The 26,044-nt window shown below is 45.5% G+C and overlaps 1 long non-coding RNA gene across 1 annotated transcript; it reads left to right on the top strand.

Moving 5' to 3' along the window:
- The first annotated feature begins 513 nt into the window (after positions 1 to 513).
- LOC147705965 (uncharacterized) lies at positions 514 to 19,736 on the top strand. The gene is made up of 3 exons (XR_015297336.1): positions 514 to 624; positions 16,275 to 16,545; positions 17,870 to 19,736. It is a non-coding gene; the product is annotated as an uncharacterized LOC147705965 (long non-coding RNA).
- The last annotated feature ends 6,308 nt before the right edge of the window (positions 19,737 to 26,044 follow it).

The following is a 26,044-nucleotide window of genomic DNA, read 5'->3' as shown; positions in this document are numbered from 1 at the left end:
TTAGTGCAGTAATATAAGTGTCAATAGATTCATTTGGACCCTGGACACGAGTAAAGAATTTATGTCGATGTACTACCAGATTAACTTTCCCTTCAAAATGAATAGACAATTTTTTGATTGCCATCTGAAATTCGTCAAGATCTCCTGCATCTTCACCTAAATAAACAGGTAAGTAATCAAATGTATTTTGACCTTCCACACCAAGATAATAGTATAACAAACTTTTCTTTCTATCAGGCTTGAATTTTAACCCACCAATAGCACCCAGATAGGCTTCAAAAGATTTAAACCAATTATGCCAAGCAAGAGGAGGCTCACCAGGATCTTGCAAAAATAAAGCAGGAGGTGTTACAGATTGCATGTTGTAAATGTCTTCACAAAATACACCAAACAAAAGATATTATTTGTTATTAACACTGAGAATTAGCGTGTTAATCGCTGATGAAAAGCAATTAAGAAAAAAGAGAAAAAAATATATTAATAAATCCACAAGATGGCGCTGTGACGAAGATAGGAGAACTGAAAAACAGAGGACTCTCTATATTTGCTGTACTCAGTTGTTAGAAACACCTCAATGAAGACTGGAGCTGTGAAGACGAATCAAATCCAGAAAACAGTAGCAAGGTAAGTGAGTAATACATTCCTCCTTGAGAAATCACGATGAAAATCACAGTACTCTGGAAGTTATATGCTTTTAAGATTCTTGTAGCAAACACTGGGAAAAAATGAAGCTTTATTCCTTGAAATGCAGGTTGAATGTCATTAAACACGAGACAAATAGTTAAAGTGCTGTTGCGCTGTGAAGAAATTCAGCTGGAGGCATCATTAAAAACTTGAAGAGTGAACAAATGACGATTGTCAAGTAGCTCAGCTGATGAGAAGCCTGGCTGCACGTCATTAAGCACACACACAAGAGAGCCTTGAAACTGAATGTTTACTTTCAATGGTAAACACAGATGGCCTCGTGCTCAGCTTAAACGCTAAAGGAAATTGTCTCCTCTTTGAATGTAAACAAAATGCAGGTTCCTTTCACACTTGGGGAAACAGCTGAATATTTCAACTAGACAGGAGGCTCCCAGAAAAATAAACGTGAAGAAGCTTGGGCAGATTAGATTTTTGTTGAAATCAGCAAGTCTATAAAAGAGAACAGATTCATTTAAAGCCAATATTTTCTCTTGACATTTGGCTTTTACGAGCTGCATTCGAAGGAAATGAAGCAGGGGAATCCTAATGTGAGCACTTCTTACGATGATAAGTGAAAGTCAAATACGGATGTTTAAACAGAGTGTTTAAACGAGACCCCTGAGGCCTTGAATATTAAATAAAGCAGACAACAGTACCTTGAGAGTAGCGTGGGCAGTGCAGCAGGAAGATTTAAACAATAAGAAGAAAAAATCCCAGACTGTCGCCAAAATTGAAGTGGTCTTGTTCGTAGTTGATCTGCAGATCGAAGACAGGAGCCAGTAGTCTTCTTAAGAAGTAGTATTTATTATAATACTCAGAGAAAAGATATAGCAATGTAAAGGGCTCAGGTCAGCAGGAACAACTGCCACCAGAGCATTCAGAATTCATACAGTAACATTCTCTATTGACAGTAATACATAGAATACATCAGCCACAGCAAAAGAACATTCTAAATTAACCATGCTCTATAAAAGAAGAGCACTAACTTACTAAAGCACAGATACCACATGAAATTTAGTAATGTGTCTCATACACCTTAGCGATTCCCAGTGGGGTCGTAATAGACCTGCCTCATCAATATTCATGAGGCAGGCAGCAATTATCAACCCATTGGGAATGGGCAAGAACACAGGGATGGTGGCCTGCTGGGGATATCAGACCACCATGTCTGTGTTTGCTTTTAAATAAAACAACTTTTTTTAAAATGTAGACCGTTTTTCTTAAACGAAAACGGGATGCGTTTAAAAAAAAAAAAGAAAATGTTTCTGTTTCATTTTCTAAGAGTATGCAGTGATCCATGGGACTACAGCCTGCTCTTCAAAAATGTATTTGCTGCCAGTCACAAAGGGGAAGAGGTCCCCTGGGGCCCCCTTCCCGTTTGCTATTGGCTTCCCACCTACTTGCAATAGACAGTGAACTGCAATTGTTTTGCGACTGCATTCCGGTTGCTAAATAACTCATGCCCTTGCGACTCAGTATTAGGAGGGAACGCCGTTGCACACCACTTCCTAATAGTGACTCGGAAACCCTATTTTGCGAGTCAGTAATAGGTTACCAACTAGCAAAATAGGGTTGGTACATTGCACAAGCCATTTTAGTGTGCGCAAACAGCCTGATTCTCTATTAGTGATCGCTTAAAACAGTCGTACATGTTTCCAAAAATTCCCCCTCTTGCGTCCAAATTGGGCAAGAAAATGCATTCTGCCTTAGAAATAGTGCTAAATGTGCTATTGAGGTAGGATTCCCCCCCTCTTAATATCAACATTTAACACTAGTTGCATAGTGCCAAATGCACTTGACATCCTAAATGGATGCAAGGATGCATTGTGCTCTGAGTAATAGCGCAAAATGCAGAGAACACGAATAATGAGCACAAGCAGTCGCTCACGCCTGCTAAATGGGCTCTCGTGGTAGGATTGTTTTCCCCCAAATCACCTTTAATTATGCTAGTGTTATTATTGGTAATTCCACATCACAGAGTAATGCAGAATTAACAAAATTCCTCTGATTCCTCTGAGGTAAATGAAATTCCTCCCGGGCCTAGTAATCATGATCATTGTATAAAGTGTATCCGTAGATGTATCGCTTTATACATAATTATTGATTTACAACATTTTGACACATTGTCCACCTCCTGCTGTGTAGTTTGCAGATTTCACCCTGAAAATATTTCATGCTTAAATTAATGTAACATTACTAAAATTCACGTCAGGGGATACAGTTCAACTCCAGACTCTTTGTTTGTTGACCTAAAAATTTCTACATTTAGACACTAAAAAGTTGAAAATTGCATTCAAATGATAGACCAGGGATGCATTCCCCTTTTTCCATTGAGGATTCCTTCAATCATGAATATCAGAGTCTACTGGAATAGTACATGCCCTGCTTCCTGGGTTTGGTGGGACAGTCTCTCACAAAATGACCCTTCTTCCCACAATACATACACAAGCCCAACATCCTGCTATTCTTCCTTTCTTTTCTAGACAACGGGGCCCTTATCGCTCTTACTTCCATAGGTTCAGAATGTTGCTCAGAGGAGGACATCATTTTTCTAGCCCCTCTCTCTGTTTTCTCAGAATGAGTATACGTCCTCTCTCCCCTCCTCTCTGCTAACCTATGATCCAAACGTAACATAAGATTAACTAAATCTGTAAACTTGGTAGGCTGAGGATCAATCTGGGCAATCTCATCCTTCATTTCGTCCCTTAAACCTTGATAGTACAGGGACATTCTCTTTTCCTCCAGCCATGCTGTTTCAGCAATCAGGCGATTGAACTTAGTGGGGTAAGTCACCAAATCCTGTTTACCCTGTCTATGTTCAACAACTCCCTATCTGCAGAGAAGGTTGTAGCCCGACTATCAAATACCCTTTCAAACTCTCTACAAAAAGAATCCTAATCAGAAAGTAGAGAATCGTCTTTTTTGACCAAAGGTACCGCCCAATTGGCCGCATCTCCAGTCATATATGAGATGGCAAAGGTCACCCTGGAATGGTTTGCGGGAAATGAAGCTGGTTTACACGAAAAGTGCAACATGATCTGCGTTAGAAATGTTTGAATTTTTAGGGGGTCTCCGGAAAACCTCTTAGGACTAGCCAATGGAATTGGGGAGGTACATTTACTTGTATTTGGGACGTTACTAGTGATGCGTCGAATGGATTCCTAGCTTGTTGGTCCACCCTTTCCCTGAGGGCAGCAGTTTCTGCTTTAGAGGCAGCCAACTCTTGTTGTACTAACACTAGCGCATGTAATACATCATCTAAGGAAGCCATGTTTGTGACTCGCCCAAATCGGAAGGAGTGATATATCGTGGGCGCAAAATTCTGTAAGAACCACAGTGACTCCTTAGGATCCGGGCGATGCGCAAAGGGGTCCACCTCCCGACGTCCCTAACTCTAAATAATGCAACACAGAGTATTAAGGCAATCAGGCGAGAAAAAGGAATTAGGGTAGGAACAGTGGGGAATGAGGATACCTGTAACAAAAGAAGTCAAGGTTAGCACCAATCCTATATACATCTGCTACACTCAAATGATCTCACTACCGCTGCCTATTACCTGAGAACCTTCTAGGTAATGTTGCTGTATCCCTGTGTATCAACATAAAGATACTTCTCTGCAATTGTACTGCTGTATACCTACAACAAGAAAGCAAAGACAGGTCAAAACCCAAACATCCATGCTAGCAGCCAAAACATGAACACAGTTGCTTATACAAACCCAAAGATATTTCTTTCATTCTCAGAAGAAAATAAAGGTAGAGAATTCCAAAGTACATCCCCAATCAGCTCTTCACTCAGCTTAGAAAAAATTGATCAAAAAATTAGGTAATCCAAAAGAAGATTCTCCCAATGTTGTTTGAAAAAGAAAGATACACACAGTCACTTCAAAAACTGTTCCATATGCGCTTTAGGACATGTACTGAAACAAAGAAAGAAGTTCAAGAACAAAAGCCCAGCACGAGGACTATTTCCCCTGTCTTTTTCAAGATACTCGAGCCCAAGTATATTGTAGTCAATAATCCATGGAAGCATAGAGCGGAAGGAACAGTCCGCAAAAACCAAATATCTTAGGTCCTTGTTCCTGCAGAAAGGCTGAACAAGGAAAGCGGGGAAAAGACAGCGCTTACGTCAGCGACATCCACTAATCCCAAATCAGAATCAAAGTACAAGAATCCACAGTTTTGGTGGCGCTTACCTCAGCGCGGTCCCAGGAAACATTGCAGCTCAGCGGGGAGACGTCTCACGAACCACCGGAGGAGCAAGAAAACGCTCGATATACAGAGAACCAGGAAGTGGAGAAACCTCACGGCGATATCAAACGGGTAGAATTACACGTGCAGACTGCTCGCGTTTGCCGAGTAATAACGAGAAGACCCCGCCCATTCCATTGACAGGGTACCTGGGAGTTGTAGTTCCTCTACCGTTCTGGTAGGCGCCTAGCCTCAGCACCTGACAAAGTGATTGCAATATAAAGTGCTTGGTGTATCACATCCAAATGTCTGACACCAAGCTTGTGGAGTGCACTTCAATGACCATTTGACCTCGGTTCAACAGGAGATCCACAAACAACTGCAGCAGAAGACAACACCAAACTGCAGAGCCTGTCTTCCCTCCCCCAGAACATGAACTCTCAGATGCAGACACCCTACATTTCTCAGATGAGAAGCAACAACCTGTCCCATCGAGACTGCCAAGGTGTACTAAGTCCCAGGCCCTCATTGTCCCCACTACCACTACCACAGTAACAACAACAGCGTGGAAGCCTGCTACAACGACCTGTGCAGCCTCAACCACCACCCTCACCACTGCTGCCTGCAACACTCTCCCTGCCTCTGTGGTTACCAACACCACAACACAATCAGAGTATGCCAGGGAGAGTTTGCGGGTGCATCGATTGCCAATGCCACTGGTCCAGGTCAAAAGGGCAGGTGGGATGGCAACTGGGGGACATATACAGGAGGACACTGGGACCGAAGTCCTGTCCGCCATCAAAAGAGTCCTTGGGGCATATGAGCAGACCCAGGGACAGATGGGCCAGGTTGTTGAAGAAGTTTGTGAGCTCTGCCTGCTGCTGAGGTCGATGGATACGTGTATGGGCCAACTTTTGGACCTCATGGGCCAGCCTGTGGGTGTTCTGAGGGACTGACATGTGGCCCAAAGGACAGCTCAACCCCCCTCCAGTGGCCTGCATGCTGATACTCACATCACCTCAGTTGCTGCCACAGAGAGGGGTGAGCTACAAAAAAAATGACTCTTCAGACATCGCTGAGCCTGGAGTCGAGGCCCCCCTGCCAAACGCTCAAGGGGCCCTCCGAGAAACACCAAGGGAGGATCATGTGGCAATGCACCATCCAAATGCAAGTCGCTGAGTCAGCCATGATGGCACCTGTGTTCCCCTTGACATTGACTTTGTTAACTATCCTTATCCACATTGCCATGTTGATGGCAGGAGTCTGTTAGACTGTGTGACTACATCAATGTGGTGACTACTAAATTTGTCTAATTTACCATCACTGACTCATAAATTCACTAAGCACAATTTCGTAAATAATCACTTCTCTGTCACAAATACTTATAGTAAATAAACACTCTTTACACACTTATGTCTTTGTGTCAGCTCCATGTTTATCACAGTATGTACAATTTCAATTCAGATTCCAATGTACCACAAACTCTGATTGTGATGAGGCATTGAGAGGGTGAAGGGACCTAGAAAGACACAAAATAATGAGATTTACTTGTCAGGTGATGCCATCACAGCTAGAACACACCACTAGTCATCAATGTACATAAACCAGCACACATAACAATGAGCAGCAACATCAATATAGACAAAAGGTACCTGGATAAAAATACCCTGTGCCACACACATCAGCAATTAGCACAGAGCCAACAACAGGCAGCAGTCAAAAAGATCATCTATGCCTTGCCACTACCATCGAAGACAACAGACAATGTCACTGTTATACAATGTCACTTACACTCAAGGAACGTAGTTGTCGATGAGCTGTTGACGCAGGTCAACACTTTCCACTTCTCCACTATTATCGGCACTGGGCATGTGTGGGTTTTCAGGGGAGGCATCTGCCGCTCATCATCGTACAGGAGCAGGGGAATCTCTTTGCACAAGGCCAGGTTGTGGAGCATGCAGCATGCAACTATGATCTGACACACCTTTTGGGGAGATTAGAGTAGTGCACCTCCGCTCTTGTCCAGAAACCAGAATCTAGACTTCAGAAGCCCAAAAGTACGCTCCACCACATGACGTGTCCTCCCATGTGCATCATTGTAGCGGACGTCACCCGGGGTCCTTGGATTCCTCAGTAGGCTCAGCAACCAAGACTGGTTGGGATACGAAGAGTCACCTTGGTGTGAGATACAGGGAGCAATTTAATAATATAAACAGTAGCTGGGAACAGTATGTCACACATACAGCACACTACTTGACTCTGTGTACTCACCAACAAGCCACGCACACTCCATATGCAGATTTGCCATCAATTGTGGGATGCTGCTGCTACGCAGTGTGTAGGAGTCATGTGCAGAACTGGGGTATTCAGCACAGACATGGGAGATAATCATATCCACTTGGCATGCCACTTGAACATTAATGGAATGGAAATGTTTCTTGTTCTGGTAGATGTGCTCAGGTGCCTGTGGTGAAACTAGGCCAACATGTGTGCAGTCAATGAAGTCAACAACAGTAGGTATGTGTCAAAGATCATAGAAATCACCCTTCACACCTGTCAATTCATGTCTCCTTGGGAAGTGGATGTAGCGGTCCTTGCATGTCATCATTGCGGACAGGAAATCACCTAGCACCATGCTGAACATAGCTTGAGACATCCCACCGGCGATGGCTACCGTGTACTGAAACAAACCAGTTGCGAAGAATGCAGGGCCACCATCACCTTAACTGTTGGCGTCAAAGCAGTTGGATAGGTTCTGTGAGGTCTCAGATGGGGCTCCAACTGACCATATAGGTCTTGAAGGGTAAGGCGATCCAGACGGAATTTCCTAATGATGTCCTCATCCTCCATGTTCGCCAATACTGGGAACGGACAATGCACATTTGGTCGTCTCCTACATAATATGAAAGGGGACACAAGTAAATGTAATTCCCCTATGAGATGTGTCAAACTTCTTACATATTGACTGACGCAGCGCCAATAATGACTTTACTGTAACAACAGATTAATGCACAAGTCACATGCAGAGACACCTTGATCTCATTTAGTTGCACATGTGGTCAGTATGTACATACTGACAACCTCCAAAACAGATTATGACTATGTGAATTGTAAATGGTACACTGCTACATCTTGTGTCCCCAGCCCTAGGAGTAGTTGACACAGCACATGTTGGAAACAGCAACACTGCAGACTTCCACATAGCTGCTGTACTTGCCCCATCTTCTTGCTTAAGTTGCATAGAGCACAACTTTTCTACACAATGAGCATGGTGTGTGTGTAAGCTGATCAACTATCAGAATCAATAAAGCAATGTGTACAGTGATATAGGCACATTATGTGGTCAGGCCATCATTACTGTGTATTGATTAGCCATCTCACACATTGACATGTTCACAAATATGAGACTCCATTACACACCAAATCTGTGTACATGCACACAAATATCATAGGTGACATGTGAGGAAGTACATGACAAAGCATGTAATCATGTGCACTGACACAGCATGTGCAGGCATCAATGAGTTGAATGTCACACTAGCATTCAATTTTGCAAGCAGGTGCTGTGATACATTGTGAAGGTCTAGTGTTCACTGATGAAAAATTGGCTATTGCCATTGCTAGGGCATATTATGTCGATAGGTGCCGTATGCGTTCTCCACCACCGCGATCACGGTCACTGGCCACAATTGAAAGATGCCAAATCGCGGTAGCGACCACCTGGACCAACCCTGGGTGAAGTACTACGCTACGCTTGCGTAGTTTGCGAAGTTTGCCCTACTTCGCACTACGCGAATTGCACGTAGCACAGTGCAAACATGCGTGGCATAGCGTAGCAGTTATTTTTTGCTTGCTCGCGGTCCTCAACATCAAGTTGCCGTTCGCGAGTGTGGAAAATAACCCTCCTGGCGAGATTCTCAATGCGGGGAGGTCAGCATTCTCATCGCGGGCGGTCGAGAGCATACGCCACTACTCCTAATGAGAAACTACCAGTCCGCGTTGAGAAAGCTGCCGCTCGAGTAGAAATCTCCTCGAGTGGCAGAAAACGACAGCTTGCACTGTGCAAGATGCGGTTTGCACTGATAGCACAGTGCAGGCAAGCATCCGGCACTGTGCAATCAGTGCGAACAGCATTTTGCACAGTGCACTACGCAGTTTGCGTAGTGAGAAGTGCACTTCGTGTAGCTATGCGTAGCGCTACTATGCGAACTACGCCCAGAGTTAACCTGGACCCCGTTGTGTACCACCACCAATGCCCATGCCATTGCAGCCAATGGGAACCGCAATCAAGGAAGTGAAATACAATTTTAAAAGCTGCGGTAGGCATGCTCTGTTACCGCGGGCCCGGTTATTGGTTAAAATTGAAAGATGCCAAATCGTGGTAGCGACTGCCTGGCCCCTGCGGTCAATGCCAATGCCATTGCAGCCAATGGGAACCTCGATTGCAGAAGTATGTATGTATGTATGTATGTGTGTTCTTATATAGCGCTTGACTTACCCTTGGGCATCTCGGCGCTTGCATTGGGAACCCGTCCTGGCTTTTTCCCTGTGAGATAACCCGTACTGGGCATCCCCAAGGTGAAAGCCAGGCATCCCGCCGCGGGGGGCTGTAGTGGAGATTAAGCAAGCTATTGCCCAGAGTTGCAGAGTGTGAGTGAGATACAATTTTGAAACCTGCGGTAGGCGTGGGCCTCTACCGTGGTCCGGGTTATTGGATACAATTAAAAAATGCAAACCAGGCAGACCAATTGCAGCAGCTGAGTACCACTGAATTATTAACACTGAAACACCCCCGGGGCCTCTCTATAAATGTCTGTGAGAGAGCAACACATTTCACTTGCATTTAGACACTGCTGCCTGCCAGTCTTTACCACCAACTGCTGCTGTTCCTGTATTCTGGACCCAGTGATGGCGAGAATTGAGAACATCAGGGCCTGTCCCTTCACCACAGAGGAGCTGGAGGTCCTGGTGGACGAGTTCCTTTCACAGGATGGGAGGCTATATGCTGTGCCAGATGTACTGGTAAGTGTCAGAGAAAAGGTTTAAGAGTGGACAAAAGGTTGTGGGAACACACCGCTGACCTTTCAGTCAAGTTTCGCCCCTGGCATCCTGCGAAATGCAGTATCTTGTAGCTCGCTCCGATATTTCTGAGTATTTCACCAAGGTTGGCGCAGATAGTGCTGATCTCTAGACATCCCGTGTTTCTCTCTCAGGTCCATTCCATCGACCAGGGGGTACCCCAGGGCTCGGCACTGAGCCCTTCATTGTACATTCTGTACGTCCAGCCTCTGGCAGCGGTCGCCAGGCAGTGGGACCTTACCATGGTCTCATATGCTGACGACATGCAGCTTGTTGTGACCTTGGCTGAAGGCTCCTCTCCGAATGCCTCCAGGATTAGAGATGGGATGGCAGCAGTGGCTGAATGGATGGCTACCAACTGCTTGCAACTGAATGCCAACAAAACTGAGATCCTGTTGGTCGGGAAGAACGCAAGCTTGTGGAGCGAGCATTGGTGGCCGACTGTTCTGGGTGACATCCCCATTTCAAAGGAAGTGGTAACAAATCTGGGGGTATGGATGGACTCATCTCTTAGTTTTCAGCTCCACACCAGGAAAGTGGCTGGTGCGTGTTTTGGCCTTTTGCAGGATCTTAAGCCCCTTTTGAAGTTCTTTGAACCATCGGCACGTCAGCTGATTGTCCAGTCGACTATTTTATCTCACCTGGACTACGCTAGCTCCCTTCTGTTGGCGGCAAATAAGGAGGAAATACTTCGGATGCAGCATGTCCAAAATGCTGCTGCCAGAGCCTTGGTGAGACTCACGTGATTCTGCCCTGTTGCTGGCATCATTCGGAGACTTCATTGGCTCCCTATGGAGAAACGCACCCAATTTAAGGTGTTGTGTCTCTCCTTTAAGATTTTGAAAATTGCTATGCCTAGCTTGCTGAGTAACCTGCTTACTCCCTATGTTTCCCCCCACCAGCTGCGTTCTGCGGGGCAGCACGTGGTTAGTGTTCCACAGGTAAAGCGCTGCCACGCTGGGGGGCGTTCTTTTCGCTGCTTGACGGCTAAGTTAAAGAACTCCCTGCCTGTGCAGATTCGCAGTATAGAGTGTCTGCCTGTCTTCCGGAAAGCCATAAAAACTTCTCTCTTTCCTTCAGTTTAGCTCTGGTGGTTGTCTGTCGATGCTGTTCTGGTGTTTTGTTTGTTCTGCCTCACTGATGCTGAAAGCGCCGGGACGCCCCTTTGTTGGGGCAGCTGAGCGATATATAAGCCTCGCTAACATAACATAACATAATGTGCTTCTGGTTTATTAACCGTCGTCAGTAGAGAATACAGTCTTGTATTTTGGGGTTCACTGAGTAGGCTGCCAAACATTATATCAGGTCCGGTACCTCTCACTGGCTCGCAGGTGCTTCATCCACGAGCTCGTCAGCTCAATAACTCACTGGAGCACTTTAAATAGACAAAAGGATGTGAGAGCACACCGCTGACCTCTCAGGCAAGGTGCGCCCCTGGCATTCTACAAAATGCAGTCTATTGTAGCTCGCTCCGATATTTTTAAGTATTTCGCCAAGGTTGGCGCAGATAGTGCTGATCTCTAGATACGAGTTTCTAGTTTATTAACAGTCATCAGAAGAGAATACAGTCTTGTATTTTGAGGTTTGCTGAGTAGGCTGCCAAACATTATATCAGGTCCGGTACCTCTCACTGGCGCGCAGGTGCTTCATCCACGAGCTCGTCAGCTCAGTAACTCACGGGAGTACTTTAAATAGACAAAAGGATGTGGAAGCGCACCGCTGACCTCTCAGGTAAGGTTTGCACCTGGCATTCTGGGAAATGAGGTCTCTTGTAGCTCGCTCCAATATTTTCAAGAATTTCGCCAAGGTTGGCGCAGATAGTGATGATCTCTAGACACGAGTTTCTGGTTTATTAACCGTCATCAGTAGAGAATACTGTCTTGTATTTTGGGGTTTGCTGAGTAGACTGCCAAACATTATATTAGGTCCTGTACCTCTTACTGGCACGCAGGTGCTTCATCCACGGGCTCGACAGCTCAATAACTCACAGGAGTACTTTAAATAGACAAAAGGATGTGGGAGCACACCGTTGATCTCTCAGGCAAGGTTCGCCCCTGGCATTCAGGAAAATGCAGTCTCTTGTAGCTCGCTCCGATATTTTTGAGTATTTTGCCAAGGTTGGCGCAGATAGTGCTGATCTCTAGACACGTGTTTCTGGTATATTAACCGTCATCAGTAGAGAATACAGTCTTGTATTTTGGGGTTTTCTGAGTAGGCTGCCAAACATTATATCAGGTCTGTTACCTCTCACTGGTACGCAGGTGCTTTATCCATGAGCTCGTCAGCTCAATAACTCACAGGAGTACTTTAAATAGACAAAAAGATGTGGGAGCACACCTCTGACCTTTCAGGCAAGGTCCGCCCCTGGCTTCCTGGGAAATGCTGTCTCGTGTAGCTCGCTCCGATATTTTCGAGTATTTCACCAAAGTTGGCGCAGATAGTGCTGATCTCTAGACACATGTTTCTGCTTTATAAACCGTCATCAGTAGAGAATACAGTCTTGTATTTTGGGGTTTGCGGAATAGGCTGCCAAACATTATATCAGGTCCGGTGCCTCTCACCGGCGCGCAGGTGCTACATCCACGAGCTCATCAGCTCAATAACTCACGGGAGTACTTTAAATAGACAAAAGGATGTGCGAGCACACCGCTAACCTCTCAGGCAAGGTTCGCCTCTTGCATTCTGGGAAATGCATTCTCTTGTAGCTAGCTCCGATATTTTTAAGTATTTCACCAAGGTTCGCACAGATAGTGCTGATCTCTAGACATGTGTTTCTGGTTTATTAACTGTCATCAGTAGAGAATACAGTCTAGTATTTTGGGGTTTGCTGAGTAGGCTGCCAAACATTATATCAGGTCTGGCACCTCTAACTGGCGCGCAGGTGCTTCATCCACAAGCTCGACAGCTCAATAACTCACTGGAGTACTTTCAATAGACTAAAGGATGTGGGAGCACATAGCTGACCTCTCAGGCAAGGTTCGCCCCTGGCATTCTGGAAAATGCAGTCTCTTGTAGCTCGCTCCAATATTTCCAAGTATTTCACCAACGTTGGCGCAGATAGTGCTGATCTCTAGACATGTGTTTCTGGTTTATTAACTGTCATCAGTAGAGAATACAGTCTAGTATTTTGGGGTTTGCTGAGTAAGCTGCCAAACATTATATCAGGTCTGGTACCTCTCACTGGCACGCAGGAGATTCTTCCACAAGCTCGTCAGCTCAATAACTCACGGGATTACTTTAAATAGGCAAAAGGATGTGGGAACACACCGCTGACCTCTCAGGCAAGGTTCACCCCTGGCATTCTGGGAAACGCAGTCTCTTGTAGCTCGCTCTGATATTTTTGAGTATTTCGCCAAGGTTGGCGCCGATAGTGCTGATCTCTAGACACGTGTTTCTGGTATATTAACCATCATCAGTAGAGAATACAGTCTTGTATTTTGGGGTTTGCTGAGTAGGCTGCCAAACATTATATCAGGTCCGGTACCTCTCACTGGCGCGCAGGTGCTTTATCCATGAACTTGTCAGCTCAATAACTCATGGGAGTACTTTAAATAGGAAAAAAAGATGTGGGAGCACACCGCTGACCTCTCAGGCAAGGTTCGCCCCTGGCATTCTGGGAAATGCAGTCTCTTGTAGCTTGTTCCGATATTTTCTAGTATTTCGCCACGCTTGGCGCAGATGATGCTGATCGCTAGACACATGTTTCTGGTTTATTAACCGTCATCAGTAGAGAATACAGTCTTGTATTCTTTTTTGGTTTGCTGAGTAGGCTGGAAAACATTCTATCAGGTCCGGTACCTCTCACTGGTGCGCAGGTGCTTAATCCACGAGCTCGTCAGCTCAATAACTCACAGGATGTGGGAGCACACCGCTGACCTCTCAGGCAAGGTTCGCCCCTGGCATTCTGAGAAATGCAGTCTATTGTAGCTCGCTCCAACATTTTCGAGTATTTCGCCAAGGTTGGCGCAGATAGTGTTGATCTCTAGACACGTGTTTCTAGTATATTAACCGTCATCAGTAGAGAATACAGTCTTGTATTTTGGGGTTTGCTGAGTAGGCTGCCAAACATTATATCAGATCCGGTACCTCTCACTGGCGCACAGGTGCTTCATCCATGAGCTCGTCAGCTCAATAACTCACAGGAGTACTTTAAATAGACAAAAGGATGTGGGAGCACACCGCTGACCTCTCAGGCAAGGTTCGCCCCTGACATTCTGGGGATTGCAGTCTCTTGTAGGCCGCTCTGATATTTTTGAGTATTTTGCCAAGGTTGGCGCAGATAGTGCCGATCTCTAGACACGTGTTTCTGCTTTATTAACCGTCATCAGTAGAGAATACAGTCTTGTATTTTAGGGTTTGTGGAATAGGCTGCCAAACATTATATCAAGTCCGGTACCTCTCACTGGCAGGCACGCAGGTGCTTCATCCATAAGCTTGTCAGCTCAATAACTCACTGGAGTACTTTCAATAGACTAAAAGATGTGGGAGCACACCGCTGACCTCTCAGGCAAGGCTCACCCCTGGCATTCTGGGAAATGCAGTCTCTTGTAGCTCATTCCGATATTTTTGAGTATTTCACCAAGGTTGGCGCAGATAGTTCTGATCTCTAGACACGTGTTTCTGGTTTATTAACCATCATCAGTGGAGAATACAGTCTTGTATTTAGGGGTTTGCTGAGTAGGCTGCCAAACATTATATCAGGTCAGGTACCTCTCTCTGGCGCGCAGGTGCTTCATCCACGAGCTCGTCAGCTCAATAACTCATGGGAGTACTTTAAAAAGACAAAAGGATGTGCGAGCACACCGCTAACCTCTCAGGCAAGGTTCGCCAAATTTCAAAGACTGTAATCTCTTCTGATGACAGTTAAAGAACCAGAAACAGGTTTCTAGAGATCAGCACTATCTGCACCAACTGTGGCAAAACACTCAAACACTCTTGAAGCAAGCAAGTAACTGAAACTGCATTTACAATAATGCCAGGGGCGAACCTTGCTGGGAGGTGAAGCGGTGTGCTCCCACCCCTGTTCCTGTTCAAAGGTTTAAGAGTGCTCAGATTTCTCACATGATGTTGCTCTGCAGTAGTATATTCATGTGAGTCAATTTGCATGCATCCATATTTTTCATATAGTATGCTCCATACATGGCCTAGTGAGAATTGCACTTGTGTATGTGGGGAGGATGGCAACATGGACACTTCTACAGCTCTTCTTCAGCAAAAGTGAACACCCGTTGTTCTGAGAATGGTTAATGTAATTGTGTGATAGACTGCCTATCATGTAGACTTTATGTTAATGGGGTGTGTAGCCTTATTTCCACAGATCCATGACTGCATTGAAGGATGGGAGTGACATGCAGTGGTTTTGCAGCCATACAGTTACAATGCTGGTTTGAGACAGTCGAAGTCTGAACAAACATTGCCTGTGCTATGTGATGTCATAGTCCATCAAGTCTTCACATGCTCATTTGTGACATTACAAATGTATTTTGTCCAGAGGGTACTGAATGATGTGTGTACAATTTTCAAATGTACCCTATGGTGATGTTTACATTATGCACAAGAGCACAATGCCTGAGTGTAACACTCTTGGTAGTAATTCACCTATGACACATCAGATAAATGTGAGTTGGAGATGTCATCCTTCTATTGATTTCATTATGTGTTTAGTCTCGCATGTGTAGGCACTGTTTACCCTCCCATATTGTACATGCATGTGATTTCTCTGATGGCCCACGTTTAACCTTAGTGTGAGTCCCTCTGGCCTGCACAGAAAATGCCCAATTTTACAAGGACCCATCACTAAATGGACTGAGTGAAACATATGTGTTTTCCACCACCCTATTTCTCAATGAGCTATCTTAGGCCTGAGGATTGCACAAGACAGTACTACACCTTGTGAGAAGAGTGTGAGAATGTGAGATCATGGCCCTAAATGTGACCACCATGACACATGTAGCCATGCACTGGTCAATGACATTGAGGGGTGTGTAGTGTTGGACACAGTGAGTCTGCCACGACACATCATTTCCAAAGTATTGTATGTCATGCTCACTCACCTACTGCATCACAGATGAGGTTCATTTTCACATTGGTTGCTGTGCACTTTGCATGTGTATGAGATGGCCATGTACTTTGTCCATCCTCATACATATATACATTTCTCTGAGATTATTCGATGCAAGTGTACTATGTGCCATGCGGTATGGCCTCTGCTCAACATTTAGGCATTAGTGTGCTATGTATTTTCATGCTCCTGTACTGACACACAGTGGTACATAACAAAGTGTCACTGAAACCTCCTCTTCTTGTCTCCCATGCCTGCAGCTTAAGGTCCACCAGTGTAAGGCGATATGGAAGGCCATTGCACACAAAGTGCGGGCTCTGGGTGTCTCCAACCGACGGCACACACATTGTCATAAGAGGTGGGATGACATCTGCTGGCTGAGCAAAAACGTGACAGAGATGACACTGATTGTGCTCCCTCGGAGTGGCAGGTTGGCAAGCAAGAGCATGACACCACTAATGTCCCACATTTTGGCAGTGACACAGCCAGAGCTGGTTGAAAACTTGAGGGGCCATTAGCAGCAAGTTGGAGGTGAGTATTGTGCAAAGTGTGACTTTGGGTGTGAGTGACTGCATGAATCTCAACCGTGAGCCAGTGCGAAGCTCTGTGATGTCTCTAGTGTGATGCAATGGCTTCTAAGTGGTCTCAGTGTTGAGTGCAGCTGTTCTGCATTTGTACAACATGTGGTTTTCTCATGTGTTTAAAACCATGTCCCTTGTCATTGGCAGATGAGATGATGATTGTGACATATGCTGCAGTATGAGTGTCATAGACATCACCTGGCAGTGAACCGCAGTGAGCATCATGTTGGTGTGCATTCGTAGATGTGTGCTGTGCACAACAGATACATTGTTACATTTAAGCAGCTGACACCAATGCACTGTAGTTGTGCTCGAAGCGCATCATGGTGGATATCAGGAGCTTGTAGCCATTGCAAAAGTACATTTTAGAGTTTGTATCTGTGGTGTTCCCTTAAAGAGACTCCATAGGTGACAGAGACAACATGTTTTGATGTATAGCTATCTCACCTATAGGCATGTGGGTATGCTTACAGAGAATAGTTTGTGTGGTTACAGGGAGACATATGGCCAGCTATTTGGCTGTGTCAATGACACATGGAGCATGACTATCCACAATGCATGTTTCCATGCATCTTCTGATGATTGCATAAATGCAGCGCATGCTGAAAATACATGGAGGAGTTTAACATGAGAGTATAATTTCAAAGGGGCATATTACCAAGCAATAGCGATAATTATCGCTATTGCTTGGTTAGAGACAAAAATTTACCGCTGAGCTGCGGCGATTTTTATCGCAGATAAACCTTGGTTTTACCAAGGTTTATCGCAAATGTGATAAAAATCGGCTGCAATGCATGAATATCGCTGAAAAGTCAGCGATTATCATGCATTAGCGAGCTGATACTCTTAGCCATGTTATCCACCTCCCATTGGATAACATGGCTAAGAACTGCTCAAGGCAGGTGTTAGCTTTTGGAGATATTCCCGCTTAGCGTGAATATCTCCAAAAGTTGGTAATAGGAGATAGCGATGTTAGCGACTGTTACCAGTCGCTAACATCTTGGCACGCTCACTTTGCATGTCATTAGTGATAAATATCACTGACATGCAAAGTGGGGCCCAAGATGGTCGCTATCTCCTACTAGCTGTCGCTAACTGGTGTTAGCGACAGCTAGGTAATAGGGAGATCATTTTATCTCCGCTTTCTTGGCTTTTAAAACCAAAAAAAGCGGAGATAAACCCCCTTGATAATATGCCCCAAAGTTTTGTGCTCTGTTGGCATATGATGTTATGAGTATGGCACCATACTGAACCTATGTATCTGTCTCTTGCAGAATCTACCGAGTGCAGGGAAGGACGGGGGACCGAAGCTTCTGGCTCAACTGCTACACCTGAGTACACTAACACTGATGTGACCAGCACCTCGGAGGGGGACAGGAGTGCCCTGGATGAATCACACCCAGAAACACCAACCTACACATCTTCCTACTCCAGCGATGACACCTCGATGTTGGGGTGCACAGGCTGTTCCAGATCTGCCTCTTCGTCTGCCACACCTCGTCCAGTGCCCACCTCCTTGGATGCTCCTCCAAGTGCGGTTCATGCAAGCAACCCTAGGAAAGGTAGAGTCTCCTTCCCCCAGGCACCGCTGCCCCTGCCCCTGTCTTCCCTACTGCCCTCAGTGTGGAGGTGGTAGACCTTTTTCGCCAGCTGTTTGTGGGTCAGACTTCTCTCTTGCATGCCTTCCAGGGTCATGCCAAGACGTTGGAACAGGTAGTTGCATTCATGGAGGGCATTCATTGCAATGTGGGTGGCCTACACCGAACTGTCCAGTCTTTGTCCTCCACAGTGATGGCAGCCATTCAGCAGTCACAAGTTCTCAGTCCAGATCCTGTCCCTTCAACAACCACCCTGCTAGTGGCACCACCTGACGATAGTGCCTACACACCAGAGCCCTCAGGCACCGAGTCCTCCACACGCAGCACACAACAGCAGCACTTGAAGCGTACCAAACCACAGACACCATCACCCAAACACAAAACTGGCACACATGAACATAAAACAAAAAGTCCATCACGTGACTCTCAGGGGCATCAGATCAAGAGGCAGGCATCAAAATCACATTTATCAAAATCACCGCCATCCAAGGGCACTCCCATCCCCACACCTGCTCACAAAGACCCACAAACACTTGCCCTGTCTGCTGCGAACCTGGTGCCAGCAACGACCAAGCCCAAACACATTTCAAAGCCAGATTCACCCACAACGTCAACTCCCACCCAGACCCATGTGAAGTAGTGACAAGAAAGTAAAGTGGGGGTTTACCTCAACAACAGGGGATGCAGGGGAAGAGGCAAGGCCACCCCAAGTATACCACCAGGTCCAGAAAATCCCCATGGGAAAAGCCACCTGCACCTGATACGCCTTTGGTAGAGAGTGAGGCTGTTGTGCCCACATTACTTCCCACTCCAGCCAAGACACTAGTGGGCTATCAAATCTCAAAACAGTTGAGATCCAGCCCTCAACATTTACCCTCAACCACTGTGCCTCCATGCAGCATGACTCCACCTCCCTGTGCCACCACTCCACCCGGTTCAAGCAGCCCTCAGGCTCCCACTGCCACAGATGCCTCAACCTCAGCTGGTTCTCTCTCTCCCAGGTCCAGTCCTCTAACTGGCCCCGACAATCAGCCCCCTCCTAGTTCAACTTAAAGACAAATATTTAGGCAAGGTCCTCCTCCCCACACCATTTCTCCGGTGCCTGGACTGCCCATATGTAGCCCCTGAGCTGTGGTGATTCCCATGGCAGTGGAATGTGTTACCCATATGATGTGCAAGTTATCATGTACACATGTGCAAACTAGACATATGGTCTGGCCAATGGCCTTGCAGTTTGGTACTTTTGATGCCCATTTCCAGTGCAGTTTCTTATCCACACATTTGCCGACTACAACTATGGACTGGCCAATGCCCTTGCAGTTTTGTACTTTTGATGCCCATTTCCTGTGCAGTTTGTCATGCACACATGTGCAGGCTAGGAATTTGTACTGGCCAATGGCCTTGCTGTTTGTTACTTTTGAATCCCATTTTCCGTGCAGTTTGTCATGCACACGTGCATACTAGGCATTTGAACTGGCCAATGTCCTTGATGGTTTGCACGTTTGATGCCTATCTGGATATTACGTAATAAAGACTGTTACTCATGTTGTCTGCTTTGTTGCTGCCCTTGCTAAATAGAAATAGTTTTATCTATGGGTATATGTTCATGTGACACATGCTTTGTATGCCACTTCCACATTGGCAATAACTTGATTTACTTTTTCATAGGTTGCCAGAGGTCCCAGGCACTTTTGTTGTTCTTGACTCTGAGGCTTGAGGGTGCAAGGATGGTTTTTTGTGATGATCTACTCTTATCTTAATCATTCTATTGTCAGGTTTGCTAGACATGTCATATTAGGATGCAATGCCACAACAGAGGTGGATTATATCCCCAGAATTACTTGCTAGGTGGCCAGGGTCTGTCATATATGTGGGATATTTCTTGATGTGTGAACAGCAGTGTTGATGTGTAGTCATCTTGTGTAAGCATGTCTTCATGGTCAAAAGGGTACATTTGAATTTGTGTACTTGAGGAGTCATACAGTTTGATTGGCCTGTCATTGTCAGTAGTATTGAGGTGTATGTGCACCTGCACTTGCCAACTACACACATGTATGATCCAGGTAATGAGTGTCATTTTTTTACATTGTCAGACATGTGCTTCAGATTGTGGGCACATATGAGTTGTAGGTTGAGCACTGTGCAGTGTGTTGGTGTTTCCTTACACTCCTGAGGGACACCTATTTGTTGTTGCTGTCAGTTGTGGGTATGCGGAGTGTGTCACTGCAAAGTCTGTGTTGTGTTTTGTTGATCAGCCATAGGCCTTGTTTAAGTTTGTGCTCACTGTACTGACCTGCTCAGACACACTGACATTATTTGTGAGTTTTCTCATGCATTGCTGTAACTTGACACATTTATGGGACAAGTATGGCATATGGTACGAATAGTCATACCATCCCCTATAGGTGCTTCTGATGCTTACACATTGTGAGTTACTCTTCTATGTGTTTTTGAACTGTGCACTCCTCACCTGTCCAATACTGATGTACACACCACTACAGTCTCATGTCTTCCACCCCTGCTTTGCCAGTGTGTGACCCTCCCCACCACTTCATAGTGTGACACTATGCTGTGGGAAGATGATCTGTGTTCAGGACCAATGTGCCACTTAAGTTTCACAATTAGTTATGTTGTATATTCATCTACTTGATTGCAGTCATGGTTGCTCATGTGCAGTGCATATGTTTGGGCAGCACAGTCCTCTAGACATGGTGTATGCATCTGGGTTTTCAGAGTTGTGCAGCTGTGGGTGATGGCTAAGGTGTATGTGTGTTTGCTGAGGTACTGCCACCCTTCCAGAATGTGATGTGATCTGTGTGCTGTGATGATTTGTGGTGTGGAAGTTCATGGTAGAGCACTCAGATATGTGTGATACTGGTTTTGTTGGTGTCCACACACTGCTTACTGTGCATGCACTGCTGTCAGTGTATGTTGCCTTGTTCTTGCCTGGTGTGTATCCCCCTGATGGCCAGCTGAGTTGACTATGTGATGTATTGGTATGTGCATATGTTGTGTTTTCATTGTTGATGAATGCAATGAATGTATGATTAAACAACTACTGCCTAAACCACAAACTCCTTAACCACAAAGGCTAAACAACGAGCAATGCTAAACTACTACTTTTTTAATAACGAGTTCCTAAACCACGAAAAATCTTTACATTGCTCATTACTAATTAACGGCACTGGGGGGCATATTATCAAGGACAGGTGATACATTATCGCCGCTTTTATCGGCAGGAAACTGCCGATAAAGCGGCGATAATGGCCTTGATAATATGCTCTATGAATTTCAATCGAAGCCCATGTTAAATGTGAACACTTTTAACATGGGCTTTGATTGAAATTCATAGAGCACATTATCAAGGCCATTATCGCCGCTTTATCAGCAGTTTCCTGCCGATAAAAGCGGCGATAATGTATCGCCTGTCCTTGATAATATGCCCCTATGTTCTTTTAAATCCACATCTTTTTGACATTTAATGTTTTTAAAATAATAGATGAATTTGTTTATAAACAATTTTTAGTGAAGAATCCTTACATTAACGTTTTTGGGGGTCGCAGTGCCTCCAATGTATTATCATGCTGGCAGGATGAAGGCTGCCATGTTTCCCCACTCTCCTCCTTGCCCGCTTTCCTGGTACTGAGAGAGTCATAGGGGCCATGTGCTTGTCTTGTCAAGGGGGGGTGGAGAGAGACTCTTGGTTTTTGGTAGCCCAACATATTATCATGCTGGCAGGATGAAAGCTGCTTGCTTCCCCGCTCACCTCAGTGCCTGCCTTCCTGTCGTTAGCAGTGCAGAGTGAGACATATGGGGGGCATGAGGCCGGAGCATTCCCAAAGACGCGGTGCCCCAAAGAAACATTCATGCTGGTAGGATGAAGGCTCTCTGCTTCTCCGCTCCCCCCCGTCCCGGCTTTCCTGGTGCAGAGTGAGTACTAGGGCGCCATGAGCGTGTCTGGTCAAGGGTAACCCTGGGCGTAGTACGCATAGTAGCACTACGCATAGCTACGTGAAGTGCACTTCACACTATGCAAGCTATGCGTAGCCACGGGAACTGCTTAGTGCACTGTGTAAAATGTTGTTCGCACTGATTGCACAGTGCCGGATGCCTGTCCGCACTGTGCAATCATTGAAAACCACATCTTGCACTGTGAAAGCGGTCGTTTTCTGCCTCTCGAGTAGATTTGTAATCGAGCGGCAGCTTTCTCAATGCCGACTGGTAGTTTCTCACCGCGACCTGTCGTGAGCATATGCGACCACTCACAATGAGAAACCTAACCTCCCCACGTTGAGAATCTCGCCAGGAGGTTTATTTTCCACGCTCGCGATCGGTAACTTGATGTTGCTGATCATGAGCGAGGAAAAAGTGTCGCCAGGATGTGTTTTTGCTCACTCGCGGTCGCCAACTTGACGTTGAGGACCACTAGCAAGCAAAAAATGCCCGCTACACTCCGCGTTTTTGCACTGTGCAATTTGCGTAGCGTGTAGTTGTGCAAACTACACAACCGTAGCATAGTCCTATGCCCAGGGTTAGTCAAGGGGGGGAGGATGGAGGAGAGAGTCTCGTAGTTTTTGCTGCCCCCAACATAATAAATTACCATCATGGCAGGATGAAGGTTCTCTGCTTCACCGCTTTCCTCCGTGCCTGCTTTCCTAGTGCCGAGTGAGTAATAGGGCCCCCAACATAAGAAACAACCATCATGACAGGATTAAGTAAGTTGTGGTGTAGATAGTCCTGGTTAAAGAAAGTCGTTGGAAAAAAAGTTGTGGTTTAGTTTGTCGCGGTTTAGGAATTGTTGTTGTTCAGGATTCGTTGTTCAGGTAAGTCGTTATAAAAAGATCGTTGTTTAGAATGTTTCCTGGATGCAATGATTGGCCAGTGTTGGCTCTTTCTGCTGACAGGTGCATGTGTGTGTGATGTTCTCTTTGCATGACATTGTGTGAGAGAAGTTTTTGCTTTATAATACATTCTGATGTGAGTCGGATTTGTAGTGTACATTTCTTGTGTGAATGTCACAATGTGTATTCTTGTTCATCAGCTTCTTTTGAGTGCACAATTGTGCTATGTCCTCCTTAATTTGACCTGTCACTTGTCAGGATTGTGCATGTGCATGCTTGTGCTACACATTGACACCATGCTCACTTGAAAACTGCTGTAGTGTCTATGTCTGTGTTAACTGATTTGTCCCATTGATCAAAGCTAGTGTTCATGATTGGCATTTGATAATGCAATGTTTGATTGGGCTGGGGTATGGTGTCTGTGCATTTGTCCAGAGTAAAAATGTTCTGTATTCCTGTTCTGTCGAGGGTCACATTGTTTATTCACTGTTTGCCTGCAAATGGCTGAGCTTGTTGGACTTTTTTGGATGTTGTTTGTGAGATTTGTTGTTGGTTATTGTTTTTTGATCAGCATTGATAAAGACATCCCAGAGTGGGATTCTGACATTTGTAGATATACTCCACGGTGTGTCATTGGTTGTCAGAAGACTCACAGGGCCTTATTTTAAAACTTTATAAGTATTTTTCACAGGTGTTGAGTGTTCCAGTTGTGAGTTGGGTAGATGAGGGGTATGTGTGAAGGTCCTACTTGGGTTTGACAGTCAGGGAGTGTGACAATGAGCCATGTGTGTTGTGCTGGTGGCATACACATGTCAAGGTAGTTAACACAGCTGTGGGGCTGGTCACTGCATGGCTTCTGACACTTCCTCTCATTGCTGTGCCTATGCAAAGCTTGCAGGGCCCGATTCACAGAATGAACTTAAGACTCAATCCTAAACTTACTACTATTTTGGTATTCACAGAATGCACTTACTACTTTTGGCATTCACAGAATAAACTTACTACTTTTGGTATTCACAGAAGTTAGGATTTTGTCTTAAGTTTGTCTTAAGACAAACTTAAGACAGACTTAAGACAGGCTTAAGACAGACTTAAGACAAAATTCTAACTTCTGTGAATACCAAAAGTAGTAAGTTCATTCTGTGAATGCCAAAAGTAGTAAGTGCATTCTGTGAATACCAAAATAGTAGTAAGTTTAGGATTGTGTCTTAAGTTCATTCTGTGAATCGGGCCCGCATTGCTGTATCCAGTGATATTGCCCAGATGTCACTTTAGCTTTATTTATTTATATCACTGTGCTACTCATGTCTGATTTGATGGCCTAAGGGTAGTGTGATATGTTCATTCTCTTGAATGTCATGTACAAATGCTATGTGGCTTGCTCCATGGTTTTCCAGCACTGTGCACTCAATTTTGGGCTAGTCCATTTATTGTCATACATTGATTCTGACCTAAGGTATGTGTATGTGGCAGGGTGTCAGTGTGGAATCTGTGTGATTGACTTGACATTCAGTGTGAACAGTTCAGTTGTTGTTAATATGCAGAGTGACTCTTCATTTCTTGATTTACTCTGTTTTGTTCAAATGAGTGTAAGGCAGGTGTGAGGAGGAGGGCTGTCCGTCCCCTGAGCTTCTGTGCAGGGTGTTCATCTTCACCCCACCTTCTCAGTCTTTCTACCTTGCCCTTTGATGTGTTAGATGTGAGGTGAGCCTCACCTGGCTGCTAAATAGTGCACTGAGGGGGATCACAAGAGGGACAACACAGCATGGGCATAAATGGATGTGGGAAGCGTGCTGTGAGCTGCGAGCAACGGATGAGGGCCACCATGTGGGTAAGGTGAAGGTGGAGCCCTGGGCAGCTGCCCACACTGTCCATGCCTGGGCCCGGCCTTGCCTACTATATTATGCGCAAGTTTTCCCACGTCTTCACCGCTGCGGTGACATGACTGTGACCTTGCAGAGATTTCTATGGTGATGGCTGACCCCGATGCAGCGGTGTCAATTTCTAACAAGCAGTGTGGGTACACTAGAGGATATGTTCCTGTCTCCACCAGAGTGTCTGATGTAGACAGGAACCGTATTTCAGCACAAGAGTTGTGTGCTGAGTTGTATTGTGGAGATGTGTTATTTATGTACCTGCGGTGTTGACCGGAGTGATGTCTAATCTGCTGGTAGTTGATGAGGTACAGCAGCGGAAGGGCTTGAAGAGCTGGATCCATAGTGGTCAGGAACACATGGAGCTACCTGTAATTCTAGTTTCACTCTCTGCAGTAGTGCTTCTGCCGTTTCCGAGTGACTGGTTTCTCCGCTGCTTTGTAATGGGCTGTTTGAGGCATCCGGATTTGTCCTGTGGTCCGGACGTCATTCCACACAGCCTTCTTTCTCTATTGACTCTCTCCACCACCGTTGCGGAAGGAAATTCCTGGCAGATCCTGGCACTCTCAAGCAGACAGGAAATGGGCTATCTTTGCCCATTGTATTATGGGGGATGAGAGGACCGCTCCTAAAGTTCGGAAAAAGACGATTTCTGCCAGCACCGCTGATGTTGCAAACACTGTCATCCAATTGAGCCCCTAAGTCTCTTGTTGTGTAACTTTAACCAGGCCCTGCCTAGCCACCCATCACTTGGGCCAAGCCCCTTTCTTCCTTTAACTTTTAGAAAGTGCACATTTTCCTTTTTAACAATCCTTTGTGCCTCTGCCTGGTTAAGTATTCACCATCTGGTTTTGGAGGGACAGGAGCTGGGGATCTGCATTCACTCTGAGCAGTCGCAAGGGGGTTGGCCTGCAGTCGCTGCTTCTATCTATGGGCAGAGGAAAAGTACTGACTCTTTTTGCCCTGTTATGATATTCTACTTGAAAAGATCTCCAAGGGCTTTTGGATGCTTACCTCCTATTGTACTAGACTCAGGGACAACAAAGTCTTCCCTGAGCCCATTTTGAAGATCTACCAAACACTTTGCGAGTTCTGCTCTCCCCCCTCACACTCCCGGCACTGTGCAAGCGTGTGCT

Source organism: Lissotriton vulgaris, chromosome 7, assembly GCF_964263255.1.
Source record: "Lissotriton vulgaris chromosome 7, aLisVul1.2, whole genome shotgun sequence".
NCBI classification, from domain to species: domain Eukaryota; kingdom Metazoa; phylum Chordata; class Amphibia; order Caudata; family Salamandridae; genus Lissotriton; species Lissotriton vulgaris.
The sequence above is the reverse complement of the archived record's forward strand: the minus strand, read 5'-3'. Positions and strand labels throughout refer to the sequence as shown.